Below are 12,555 nucleotides of genomic sequence, written 5' to 3'. Positions count from 1 at the left end.
TTGGAAACATGCTGCTCTTTGTCACCTTAACATTTAATACAAACCCAAATGCTTGTGCCCCTTGCTGAGTAGAAATGTTTGTTCAGAACAAACATTGTATAGACCCCTAGCATGGATGGGGGCTGGGTGGGGAGATGGAGTGGGACCTTGCGCTTGGGATGACCCTATCCAGGAGCAGAAGGGGGGCATTCGGCCCATCAACTCAGCTCCGCCATCCAACGGAAGAAAGCTCTGTTGCATCCTTCAATACCACCAGATGATCCAAGCCCCGTTTCCTCCCTCGCAGTCACATGACCACTGCCGCACTCGGCAGGTGACGTGTCCTGGGAAGCAGGGCACAGGGTCAGGGTTCAAAGGTCAGAGGTCTGTGATGACACCACTCTGGCTGGTGTGTCGGGTGGTGATGTGAAAAGGGATGGGCAAGGAACCAGAATTTAACTTTGAGCTTCTCGTGTTCCGTCCCGCTCTTTCTCTCCCTCCACCACCTTCCACCTCTCCCTCTTGGCCTCTCTTACACTTCCTCTCACTCCTCTGTCTGTCCCTCTCTCCTCACCCCTTTCTCTCCCTCACTCTCTATCTAACACTTTCTCTCTCTCTTCCATCACTCACTACCCGCTCTCTCTCGCTCTCTCCCTCTCTGTCGCTCACTCTCTATCTAATACTTTCTCTCTCAGTCTCTTCCATCATTGACTCCCCTCTCTTTCCCTCTCCCTTTCTTTCTGCCTCTCTCTCTCTTCCGTCTCTCAGTCCCCCCTTTCCCTCTCTCTCCCTTTCTCGCTGTCTCTCCCTCTAACACCTCTCTCTCTCTCTCACTCACTCTCTCTCCTTTGTCACGCACTCCCCTCTTTCACTCTCTAACTTTTCCCTCCCTTCCCTCTCAATACCTCACTCTCTAACACTTTCTCTCCCTCCCTTGCATCACACATTCTCTGCTGTCTCTCTCTCTCTCTCTCTCTCAGCCCTGTTCTCTCTCTGTCTGCCTTCCCTCCATGGGATTCAGAGAGGAAGGAACAGTAGGAAGCCATTCAGCCCATCACGTCCACTTGGCCAGTCAATGGGATGATGGCTGATAACTCAAACCCACGTTTCTGCCTTTCCCATTCCCCACCCCCAAGCCCATCCATCCCCCACTGATTAAACATTCCGTAAATATACGGACTGACAGAGACTCGGCCAGGCTCTGCGGAAACAATTCCTGGAATGCTCACCCTCCCTCTCTCTCACTCACTCCCCTGCAATTTTGGGGGACAGTGTAGAGAGAGCTTTACCCTGTATCCAACCCCGTGCTGTCCCTGTCCTGGGAGTGTTTGATGGGGCACAGTGTAGAGAGAGCTTTACTCTGTATCTAACCCCGTGCTGTCCCTGTCCTGGGAGTGTTTGATGGGGGACAGTGTAGAGGGAGCTTTACTCTGTATCTAACCCCGTACTGTCCCTGTCGTGGGAGTGTTTGATGGGGGACAGTGTAGAGAGAGCTTTACTCTGGATCTAACCCCGTGCTGTCCCTGTCATAGAGTCATAGAGATGTACAGCACGGAAACAGACCCTTCGGTCCAACCCGTCCATTCTCACCCAGATATCCCAACCCAATCTAGTCCCACCTGCCAGCACCCGGCCCATATCCCTCCAAACCCTTCCTATTCATGTACCCATCCAAATGCCTCTTAAATGTTGTAATTGTACCAGCCTCCACCACATCCTCTGGCAGCTCATTCCATACACGTACCACCCTCTGGGTGAAAAAGTTGCCCCTTAGGTCTCTTTTATATCTTTACCCTCTCACCCTAAACCTATGCCCCTCTAGTTCTGGACTCCCCAACCCCAGGGAAAGGATGTTAACTATTTACCCTATCCATGCCCCTCATAACTTTGTAAACCTTACCCTTTTGTAAAGGTCACCCCTCAGCCTCCAATGTTCCAGGAAAAACAGCCCCAGCCAGTTCAGCCTCTCCCTATAGCTCAGATCCTCCAACTGGCAACATCCTTGTAAATCTTTTCTGAACTCTTTCAAGTTTCACAACATCTTTCCGACAGGAAGGAGACCAGAATTGCACACAATATTCCAACAGTGGCCTAACCAATGTCCTGTACAGCCGCAACATGACCTCCCAACTCCTGTACTCAATACTCTGACCAATAAAGGAAAGCATACCAAACACCTTCTTCACTATCCTATCTACCTGCAACTCCACTTTCAAGGAGCTATGAACCTGCACTCCCAGTTCTCTTTGTTCAGCAACACTCCCCAGGACCTTACCATTAAGTGTATAAGTCCTGCTAAGATTTGCTTTCCCAAAATGCAGCACCTCACATTTATCTGAATTAAACTCCATCTGCCACTTCTCAGCCCATTGGCCCATCTGGTCCAGATCCTGTTGTAATCTGAGGTAACCCTCTTCACTGTCCACTACACCTCCAATTTTGGTGTCATCTGCAAACTTACTAACTGTACCTCTTATGCTCACATCCAAATCATTTATGTAAATTACAAAAAGTAGAGGGCCCAGCACCAATCCTTGTGGCACTCTACTGGTCACAGGCCTCCAGTCTGAAAAATAACCCTCTACCACCACCCTCTGTCTTCTACCTTTGAGCCAGTTCTGTATCCAAATGGCTAGTTCTCCCTGTATTCCATGAGATCTAACCTTGCTAATCGGTCTCCCATGGGGAACCTTGTCGAACACCTTACTGAAATCCATATAGATCACATCTACTACTCTGCCCTCATCAATCCTCTTTGTTACTTTTTCAAAAAACTCAATCAAGTTTGTGAGACATGATTCCCCACGCACAAAGCCATGTTGACTATCCCTAATCAGTCCTTGCCTTTCCAAATACATGTACATCCTGTCCCTCAGGATTCCCTCCAACAACTTGTCCACCACTGAGGTCAGGCTCACCGGTCTATAGTTCCCTGGCTTGTCTTTACTGCCCTTCTTAAAAAGAGGCACCATGTTTGCCAACTTCCAGTCTTCAGGCACCTCACCTGTGACTATCGATGATACAAATATCTCAGCAAGAGGCCCAGCAATCACTTCTCTAGCTTCCCACAGAGTTCTCAGGTACACCTGAGCAGGTCCTGGGAATTTATCCACCTTTACCCGTTTCAAGATATCTAGCACTTTCTCCTCTTCTGGACATTTTGCAAGATGTCACCATCTATTTCACTACAGTCTATATCTTCCATATCCTTTTCCACAGTAAATACTGATGTAAAATATTCATTTAGTATCTCCCCCATTTTCTGCGGCTCCACACAAAGGCCGCCTTGCTGATCTTTGAGGGGCCCTATTCTCTCCCTAGTTATCCTTTTGTCCTTAACGTATTTATAAAAACCCTTTGGATTCTCCTTAATTCCACTTGCCAAAGCTATCCCATGTCCCAGTTTTGCCCTCCTGATTTCCCTCTTAAGTATACTCCTATTGCCTTTATACTCTTCTAAGGATTCACTCGATCTATCCTGTCTATACCTGACATATGCTACCTTCTTTTTCTTAACCAAACCCTCAATTTCTTTAGTCATCCAGCATTCCCTATACCTACCAGCCTTCCCTTTCACCCTAACAGGAATATACTTTCTCTCGATTCTTGTTATCTCATTTCTGAAGGTTTCCCATTTTCCAGCTGTCCCTTTACCTGCGAACATCTGCCTCCAATCAGCTTTTGAAAGTTCTTGCCTAATACCGTCAAAATTAGCCTTTCTCCAATTTAGAACTTCAACTTTTAGATCTAGTCTATTCTTTTCCATCACTATTTTAAAACTAATAGAATTATGGTCGCTGGCCCCAAAGTGCTCCCCCACTGACACCTCAGTCACCTGCCCTGCCTTATTTCCCAAGAGTAGGTCAAGTTTTGCACCTTCTCTAGTAGGTACTGAATCAAAAAATTGTCTTGTACACACTTAACAAATTCCTCTCCATCTAAACCTTTAACACTATGGCAGTCCCAATCGATGTTTGGAAAGTTAAAATCCCCTACCATAACTACCCTATTATTCTTACAGATGGCTGAGATTTCCTTACAAGTTTGTTTCTCAATTTCCCTCTGATTACTGGGGGGTCTATAATACAATCCCAATAAGGTGATCATCCCTTTCTTATTTCTCAATTCCATCCAAATAACTTCCCTGGGAAATTTCTGGGAAATATCCTCCCTCAGCACAGCTGTAAAGCTATCCCTTATCAAAAATGCCACTCCCCCTTCCTCTCTTGCCTCCCTTTCTATCCTTCCTGTAGCATTTCTATCCTGGAACATTAAGCTGCCAGTCCTGCCCATCCCTGAGCCATGTTTCTGTAATTGCTATGATATCCCAGTCCCATATTCCTAACCATGCCCTGAGTTCATCTGCCTTCCCTGTTAGCCCCTTGTATTGAAATAAATGCAGTTTAATTTATTAGTCCTACCTTGTCCCTGCCTGCCCTGACTGTTTGACTCACTTCTGTTCTCAGCTGTACCCGTCTCAGATCGATCTCTTTCCTCACTATCTCCCTGGGTCCCACCCCCCCCCCCCCCCCCCCCCCCCCTCACCTTACTAGTTTAAATCCTCCCGAGCAGTTCGAGCAAATTTCCCTGCCAGTTTATTAGTCCCCTTCCAATTCAGGTGCAATCCGTCCTTCTTGTACAGGTCACTTCTACCCCAGAAGAGATTCCAATGATCCAAAAATGTGAATCCTTCTCCCACACACCAGCTCCTCAGCCATGCATTCATCTGCTCTATCCTCCTATTCCTGCCCTCACTAGCTTGTAGCACTGGTAGTCCTGGGAGTGTTTGATGGGGGACAGTGTAGAGGGAGCTTTACTCTGTATCTAACCCCGTGCTGTCCCTGTCCTGGGAGTGTTTGATGGGGGACAGTGTAGAGGAAGCTTTACTCTGTATCTAACCCTGTGCTGTCCCTGTCCTGGGAGTGTTTAATGGGGGACAGTGTGGAGAGAGCTTTACTCTGTATCTAACCCCGTGCTGCCCCTGTCCTGGGAGTGTTTGATGGGGGACAGTGTAGAGGGAGCTTTACTCTGTATCTAACCCCGTGCTGTGCCTGTCCTGGGAGTGTTTGATGGGGGACAGTGTAGAGGGAGCTTTACTCTGTATCTAACCCCGTGCTGTGCCTGTCCTGGGAGTGTTTGATGGGGGACAGTGTAGAGGGAGCTTTACTCTGTATCTAACCCCGTGCTGTCCCTGTCCTGGGAGTGTTTGATGGGGGACAGTGTAGAGGGAGCTTTACTCTGTATCTAACCCCGTGCTGTCTCCCCTGTCGGAGGATTTCCGTTTTCTGGCATATTCTGTAACAAAAACATCCTCGACCTCAATCCACCAAAAGGATTTTCTTGAAATCAATTAAAACATGTCAAATGTGCAGTCATATATTAAAGGAGGAAACATTCTGTATCCGTAACATCTTGAAAATAATTCAGAAAATTTCCAACTGCTCCTCGGAATACTTCTGAATGTAATCAAACCATAATCTCCCTGCTCAACCTGTCCCTCTCCGAAAAGTCCAGCTCATCTCTGGCTCAGTGCTGAGGGAGTGCCGCAGTGTCAGAAGGTCAGTGCTGAGGGAGTTCTGCACTGTCAGAGGGTCAGTGCTGAGGGAGTGCCGCACTGTCGGAGGGTCAGTGCTGAGGGAGTGCTGCACTGTCGGAGGGTCAGTGCTGAGGGAGTGCCGCACTGTCGGAGGGTCAGTGCTGAGGGAGTGCCGCACTGTCAGAGGGTCAGTGCTGAGGGAGGGCCAAACTGTCGGAAGGTCAGTGCTGAGGGAGTGGGCACTGTCGGAGGGTCAGTGCTGAGGGAGGGCCAAACTGTCGGAAGGTCAGTGCTGAGGGAGTGCCGCACTGTCGGAGGGTCAGTGCTGAGGGAGTGCCGCACTGTCGGAGGGTCAGTGCTGAGGGAGGGCCACACTGTTGGAGGGTCAGTGCTGAGGGAGTGCCGCACTTTCGGAGGGTCAATGCTGAGGGAGGGCCACACTGTCGGAGGGAAAGTGCTGAGGGAGTGCCGCACTGTTGGAGGGTCAGTGCTGAGGGAGTGCCGCACTGTCGGAGGGTCAGTGCTGAGGGAGGGCCGCACTGTCGGAGGATCAGTGCTGAGGGAGGGCCGCACTGTCAGAGGGTCAGTGCTGAGGGAGTGCCGCACTGTCGGAGTTTCAGTGCTGAGGGAGTGGGCACTGTCGGAGGGTCAGTGCTGAGGGAGCGCCACATTGTTGGAAGATCAGTACGAAGGGAGCTCCGAACTGTCGGAGGGTCAGTAGTCAGGCCCCACATCCACAAACGTTCCCCCCCTCACCCCACCGACGCTCAGTAACAGCAGTGTGTACCATCCCCTCCCTCCCCCCACCGACCCCTCAGTAACTGCAGTGTGTACCATCCCCTCCCTCCCCCACCGACACTCAGTAACAGCAGTGTGTACCATCCCCTCCCTCCCCCCACCGACCCTCAGTAACAGCAGTGTGTACCATCCCCTCCCTCCCCCCACCGACACTCAGTAACAGCAGTGTGTACCATCCCCTCCCTCCCCCCACCGACCCTCAGTAACAGCAGTGTGTACCATCCCCTCCCTCCCCCACCGACGCTCAGTAACAGCAGTGTGTACCATCCCCTCCCACCCCCCACCGACCCTCAGTAACAGCAGTGTGTACCATCCCCTCCCACCCCCCACCGACCCTCAGTAACAGCAGTGTGTACCATCCCCTCCCACCCCCCACCGACGCTCAGTAACAGCAGTGTGTACCATCCCCACCCTCCCCCCACCGATGCTCAGTAACAGCAGTGTGTACCATCCCCTCCCTCCCCCCACCGACCCTCAGTAACTGCAGTGTGTACCATCCCCTCCCTCCCCCCACCGATGCTCAGTAACAGCAGTGTGTACCATCCCCTCCCTCCCCCCACCGACCCTCAGTAACTGCAGTGTGTACCATCCCCTCCCTCCCCCCACCGATGCTCAGTAACAGCAGTGTGTACCATCCCCTCCCTCCCCCCACCGACCCTCAATAACAGCAGTGTGTACCATCCCCTCCCTCCCCCCACCGACCCTCAGTAACTGCAGTGTGTACCATCCCCTCCCTCCCCCCACCGACCCTCAGTAACAGCAGTGTGTACCATCCCCTCCCTCCCCCCACCGACCCTCAGTAACTGCAGTGTGTACCATCCCCTCCCTCCCCCCACCGACCCTCAGTAACTGCAGTGTGTACCATCTACAAGACCCACTGCAGAAACTCACCAAAGATCCTCAAGCAGCACCTTCCAAATCCACAGCCACTTCCATCTGGAAGGACAAGGGGCAGCAGGTACATGGGAACACCACCATCTGCAAATTTCCTCCTGGCTCAGTGGTTAGCACTGCTGCCTCACAGCGCCAGGAACCCTGGTTCGATTCCAGCCTCGGGCGACTCTGTGTGGAGTTTCCCCCGACAGTCCAAAGATGTGCAGGTTAGCGTGGATTGGCCATGCTAAATTACCCACAGTACCCAGGGATGTGCAGGTTAGGGTGGATTGGCCATGCTAAATTACCCATAGTACCCAGGGATGTGTAGGTTAGGGTGGATTGGCCATGCTGAATTGTCCCATAGTGCCCAGGGATGTGCAGGTTAGGGTGGATTGGCCATGCTAAATTGTCCCATAGTGCCCAGGGATGTGTAGGTTAGGGTGGATTGGCCATGCTAAATTGTCCCATAGTGCACAGGGATGTGTAGGTTAGGGTGGATTGGCCATGCTAAATTGTCCCATAGTGCCCAGGGATGTGTAGGTTAGGGTGGATTGGCCATGCTAAATTACCCATAGTGCCCAGGGATGTGCAGGTTAGGGTGGATTGGCCATGATAAATTACCCATAGTACCCAGGGATGTGCAGGTTAGGGTGGATTGGCCATGCTAAATTGTCCCATCGTGTCCAGGGATGTGTAGGTTAGGGTGGATTGGCCATGCTAAATTGTCCCATAGTGCCCAGGGATGTGCAGGTTAGGGTGGATTGGCCATGCTAAATTGTCCCATAGTGCCCAGGGATGTGCAGGTTAGGGTGGATTGGCCATGCTAAATTGTCCCATAGTGCCCAGGGATGTGCAGGTTAGGGTGGATTGGCCATGTTAAATTACCCATAGTGCCCAGGGATGTGCAGGTTCGGGTGGATTGGCCATGCTAAACTGTCTCATAGTGCCCAGGGATATGCAGGTTAGGGTGGATTGGCCATGCTAAATTGTCCCATAGTGCCCAGGGATGTGCAGGTTAGGGTGGATTGGCCATGGGAAATTGACCCATAGTGCCCAGGGATTTGCAGGTTAGGGTGGATTGGCCATGCTGAATTGTCCCATAGTGCCCAGGGATGTGGGGAATGCAGGGTTACATGGTTGGGGGAGGGGAGTGGGTCTTGGAGGTGTGCTCTTCAGAGGAATCCCTGTCTTCTCGTTAGGCCGAATGGCCTGCTTCGACTTCTGTAGGGATTCTGTTCCTTGGTTTCTACCAGCCCCTCTCCATCCCGACTTGGAAATATATCGGCCGTTCCTTCGTGGGTCAGAGTCCTGGAATTCCCTCCCTTAGGGGCAATTGTGGGGCTACCCACAGCACTTGGACTGCAGTGGTTCAAGAAGGCAGCTCACCCCCAACTTCTCAAAGCGGGGGAGGGGGAGATCTCGGGATGGTGGGGGTGAAACAAATACTTTTGAAACCATCAATCACGACGTCACTAAATTGAGCTGAAACATTTTGCTGAGGTGATGGGAGTGATTGCGTCAGTTATAAATAATTGCCAACAGGATAATTAAGGAAACAATTTTCCTGGGCTGCAGTGTACATACATCATTCGAGTGAGTGATTCACACAACAGGAATAGTGCAAAAGGATTCCTCTGGACGACGAATGAATATGTTCTATGTCTTTTCCTGTCCATGAATACGTTATCACTCCCTGTTTGGCTTGGAGTCAGTGAATCGTGACATTGTCATATTTATTCACAAACTTAGTAACATCGCTGAGTCATCTGTCACGTTCCGAAATCGAGCCCAGGAACTCCACCTTTCCAGTCACTTCTTGGAAATCTCTCTGATCACTAATCCCAACGGAGAAGTGTCAAATACCAGCCCCAGGTTCAGAGGTTACAGCCCTGAGTCACAGCATCCTGGACTTGGGTCCCAGTCCGTGGAGTATGACACAAAACAGCTCAAGTGATATTCTCAATTAGCTCAACTGAGGGATTGCCACACTGTGGGAGGGTCAGTGCTGAGGGAGCGCCACACTGTCAGAGGGTCAGTGCTGAGGGAGTGGGCACTGTCGGAGGGTCAGTGCTGAGGGAGCACCGCACTGTCGGAGGGTCAGTGCTGAGGGAGTGGGCACTGTCGGAGGGTCAGTGCTGAGGGAGCACCGCACTGTCGGAGGGTCAGTGCTGAGGGAGTGCCACACTGTCAGGGGGTCGGTGCTGAGGGAGTGCCGCACTGTCGGAGGGTCAGTGCTGAGGGGGTGGGCACTGTCGGAGGGTCAGTGCTGAGGGAGTGCCGCACTGTTGGAGGGTCAGTGCTGAGGGAGTGCCGCACTGTCGGAGGGTCAGTGCTGAGGGAGTGCCGCACTGTTGGAGGGTCAGTGCTGAGGGAGCGCCACACTGTCGGAGGGTCAGTGCTGAGGGAGTGGACACTGTCGGAGGGTCAGTGCTGAGGGAGTGCCACACTGTGGGAGGGTCAGTGCTGAGGGAGCGCCACACTGTCAGAGGGTCAGTGCTGAGGGAGTGCTGCACTGTTGGAGGGTCAGTGCTGAGGGAGCGCCACACTGTCAGAGGGTCAGTGCTGAGGGAGTGCTGCACTGTCGGAGAGTCAGTGCTGAGGGAGTGGGCACTGTCGGAGGGTCAGTGCTGAGGGAGTGGGCACTGTCGGAGGGTCAGTGCTGAGGGAGTGGGCACTGTCGGAGGGTCAGTGCTGAGGGAGTGGGCACTGTCGGAGGGTCAGTGCTGCGGGAGTGGGCACTGTCGGAGGGTCAGTGTTGAGGGAGTGCCGCACTGTCGGAGGGTCAGTGCTGAGGGAGTGGGCACTGTCGGAGGGTCAGTACTGAGGGAGTGGGCACTGTCGGAGGGTCAGTGCTGAGGGAGTGGGCACTGTCGGAGGGTCAGTGCTGAGGGAGTGGGCACTGTCGGAGGGTCAGTGCTGAGGGAGTGCCGCACTGTCGGAGGGTCAGTGCTGAGGGAGTGCTGCACTGTCGGAGGGTCAGTGCTGAGGGAGTGCCGCACTGTCGGAGGGTCAGTGCTGAGGGAGTGGGCACTGTCAGAAGGTCAGTGCTGAGGGAGTGCCGCACTGTCGGAGGGTCAGTGCTGAGGGAGTGGGCACTGTCGGAGGGTCAGTGCTGAGGGAGTGGGCACTGTCGGAGGGTCAGTGCTGAGGGAGTGCCGCACTGTCGGAGGGTCAGTGCTGAGGGAGTGCCACACTGTGGGAGGGTCAGTGCTGAGGGAGCACCACACTGTCAGAGGGTCAGTGCTGAGGGAGTGGGCACTGTCGGAGGGTCAGTGCTGAGGGAGTACCGCACTGTCGGAGGGTCAGTGCTGAGGGAGTGCCACACTGTCGGAGGGTCAGTGCTGAGGGAGTGGGCACTGTCAGAGGGTCAGTGCTGAGGGAGTGGGCACTGTCGGAGGGTCAGTGCTGAGGGAGTGGGCACTGTCGGAGGGTCAGTGCTGAGGGAGTGGGCTCTGTCGGAGGGTCAGTGCTGAGGGAGTGGGCACTGTCGGAGGGTCAGTGCTGAGGGAGTGGGCACTGTCAGAGGGTCAGTGCTGAGGGAGTGGGCTCTGTCGGAGGGTCAGTGCTGAGGGAGTGGGCACTGTCGGAGGGTCAGTGCTGAGGGAGTACCGCACTGTCGGAGGGTCAGTGCTGAGGGAGCGCCGCACTGTCGGAGGGTCAGTGCTGAGGGAGTACCGCACTGTCGGAGGGTCAGTGCTGAGGGAGTACCGCACTGTCGGAGGGTCAGTGCTGAGGGAGTACCGCAGTGTCGGAGGGTCAGTGCTGAGGGAGTACCGCACTGTCGGAGGGTCAGTGCTGAGGGAGTGGGCACTGTCGGAGGGTCAGTGCTGAGGGAGCACCGCACTGTAATTGAAACTGCTAGTGACTCGTAGGTGGAGGTATGGACTATTCCAATTATACAGCACAGAAACAGAACTTTTGGTCAAAGTAGGCCTTGCTGACCTTTATCCCAGAATTCCCCACCCCAACATGGCCCTTATCCCACCAAACATTTCTTCGAAGAACACTGATGAACCCGGAGCTGGAGAAGGCCATTCGACCCATCAAGCCTAGCCCACCATTCAGTAAGATCATAGCTGACCTTATCATGGCCTCAGTTCCACTTAGCCGCCCTCACACAGTATCCCTTAATTCCTTTATTGTTCAAAAAATTGTTTTTACCTTAAAAACATTCAACAAGGAAGTCTCATCAACTTCCCAGGGCAGGGAATTCCACAGATTCACACCCCTCTGGGTGAAGAAGTTCCTTCCTAATTCAGTCCTAAATCTGCTCCCCCTTACTTTGAGGCCATCCCCTCTTATCCTAGTTTCACCCCCCTGCCCCCAGTGGAAACATCCTCCCTGCTTCTAACTTATCTATTCCCTTCATTATGTTATGTATTCTGGAAGGTCCTTTCCCATTCTTCTGAATTCCAATGAATATAATCCCAATCTACTCAGTTTCCGTAGCCAACCTCCCTCAACTCCGGAATCAACCTGGTGAACCTCCTCTGCACCCCCTCCAGGGCCAGTACATCCATTCTCAAGTGAGGAGACCAAAACTGTACACAGTATTCCAGGTATGGCCTCACCAGCACACTATACAGCTGCACCATAACCTCCCTGCTTTTGAACTCCACCCCTCTAGCAATGTAGGACAATATTCTATTTGCCTTCTTAATTACCTGCTGCACCTGCTAACCAACTTTTTGTGATTCATGCACAAGGACACCCAGATCCCACTGCACAGCAGCGTGCTGTAATTGTTAACTATTTAACTAATAGTCCTTTTTGCTGTTATTCTGTCCAAAATGGTTGACCTCACGTTTGCCAACATTGTACTCCATCAGCCAGAAGCTTCCCCACTCATCTAACCTATCACTATCCCTCTGTCAAGTTTTTGTGCGCTCCACACGCTTTGCTCTACCACTCATGTGTACGGTGGCTCAGTGGTTAGCACTGCTGCATCACAGCGCCAGGGACCCAGGTTCGATTCCAGCCTCGGGCGACTGTCTGTGTGGAGTTTGCACGTTCTTCCCGAATCTGCAGGGGTTCCCTGCGGGTGCTCCAGTTTCCTCCCAAGTTCCAAAAATGTTCAGGTTAGGATGGATTGGCCATGCTAAATTGTCCCATAGTGCCCAGGGATGTGCAGGTTAGGGTGGATTGGCCATGCTAAATTGTCCCATAGTGCCCAGGGATGTGCAGGTTAGGGTGGATTGGCCATGCTAAATTGTCCCATAGTGCCCAGGGATGTGCAGGTTAGGGTGGATTGGCCATGCTAAATTGTCCCATAGTGTCCAGGGATGTGTAGATTAGGGTGGATTGGCCATGCTAAATTGTCCCATAGTGTCCAGGGATGTGTAGGTTAGGGTGGATTGGCCATGCTA

Source organism: Chiloscyllium punctatum, chromosome 34 (assembly GCF_047496795.1).
Source record: "Chiloscyllium punctatum isolate Juve2018m chromosome 34, sChiPun1.3, whole genome shotgun sequence".
NCBI classification, from domain to species: Eukaryota; Metazoa; Chordata; class Chondrichthyes; order Orectolobiformes; family Hemiscylliidae; genus Chiloscyllium; species Chiloscyllium punctatum.
Note: the sequence above shows the minus strand (reverse complement) of the source record.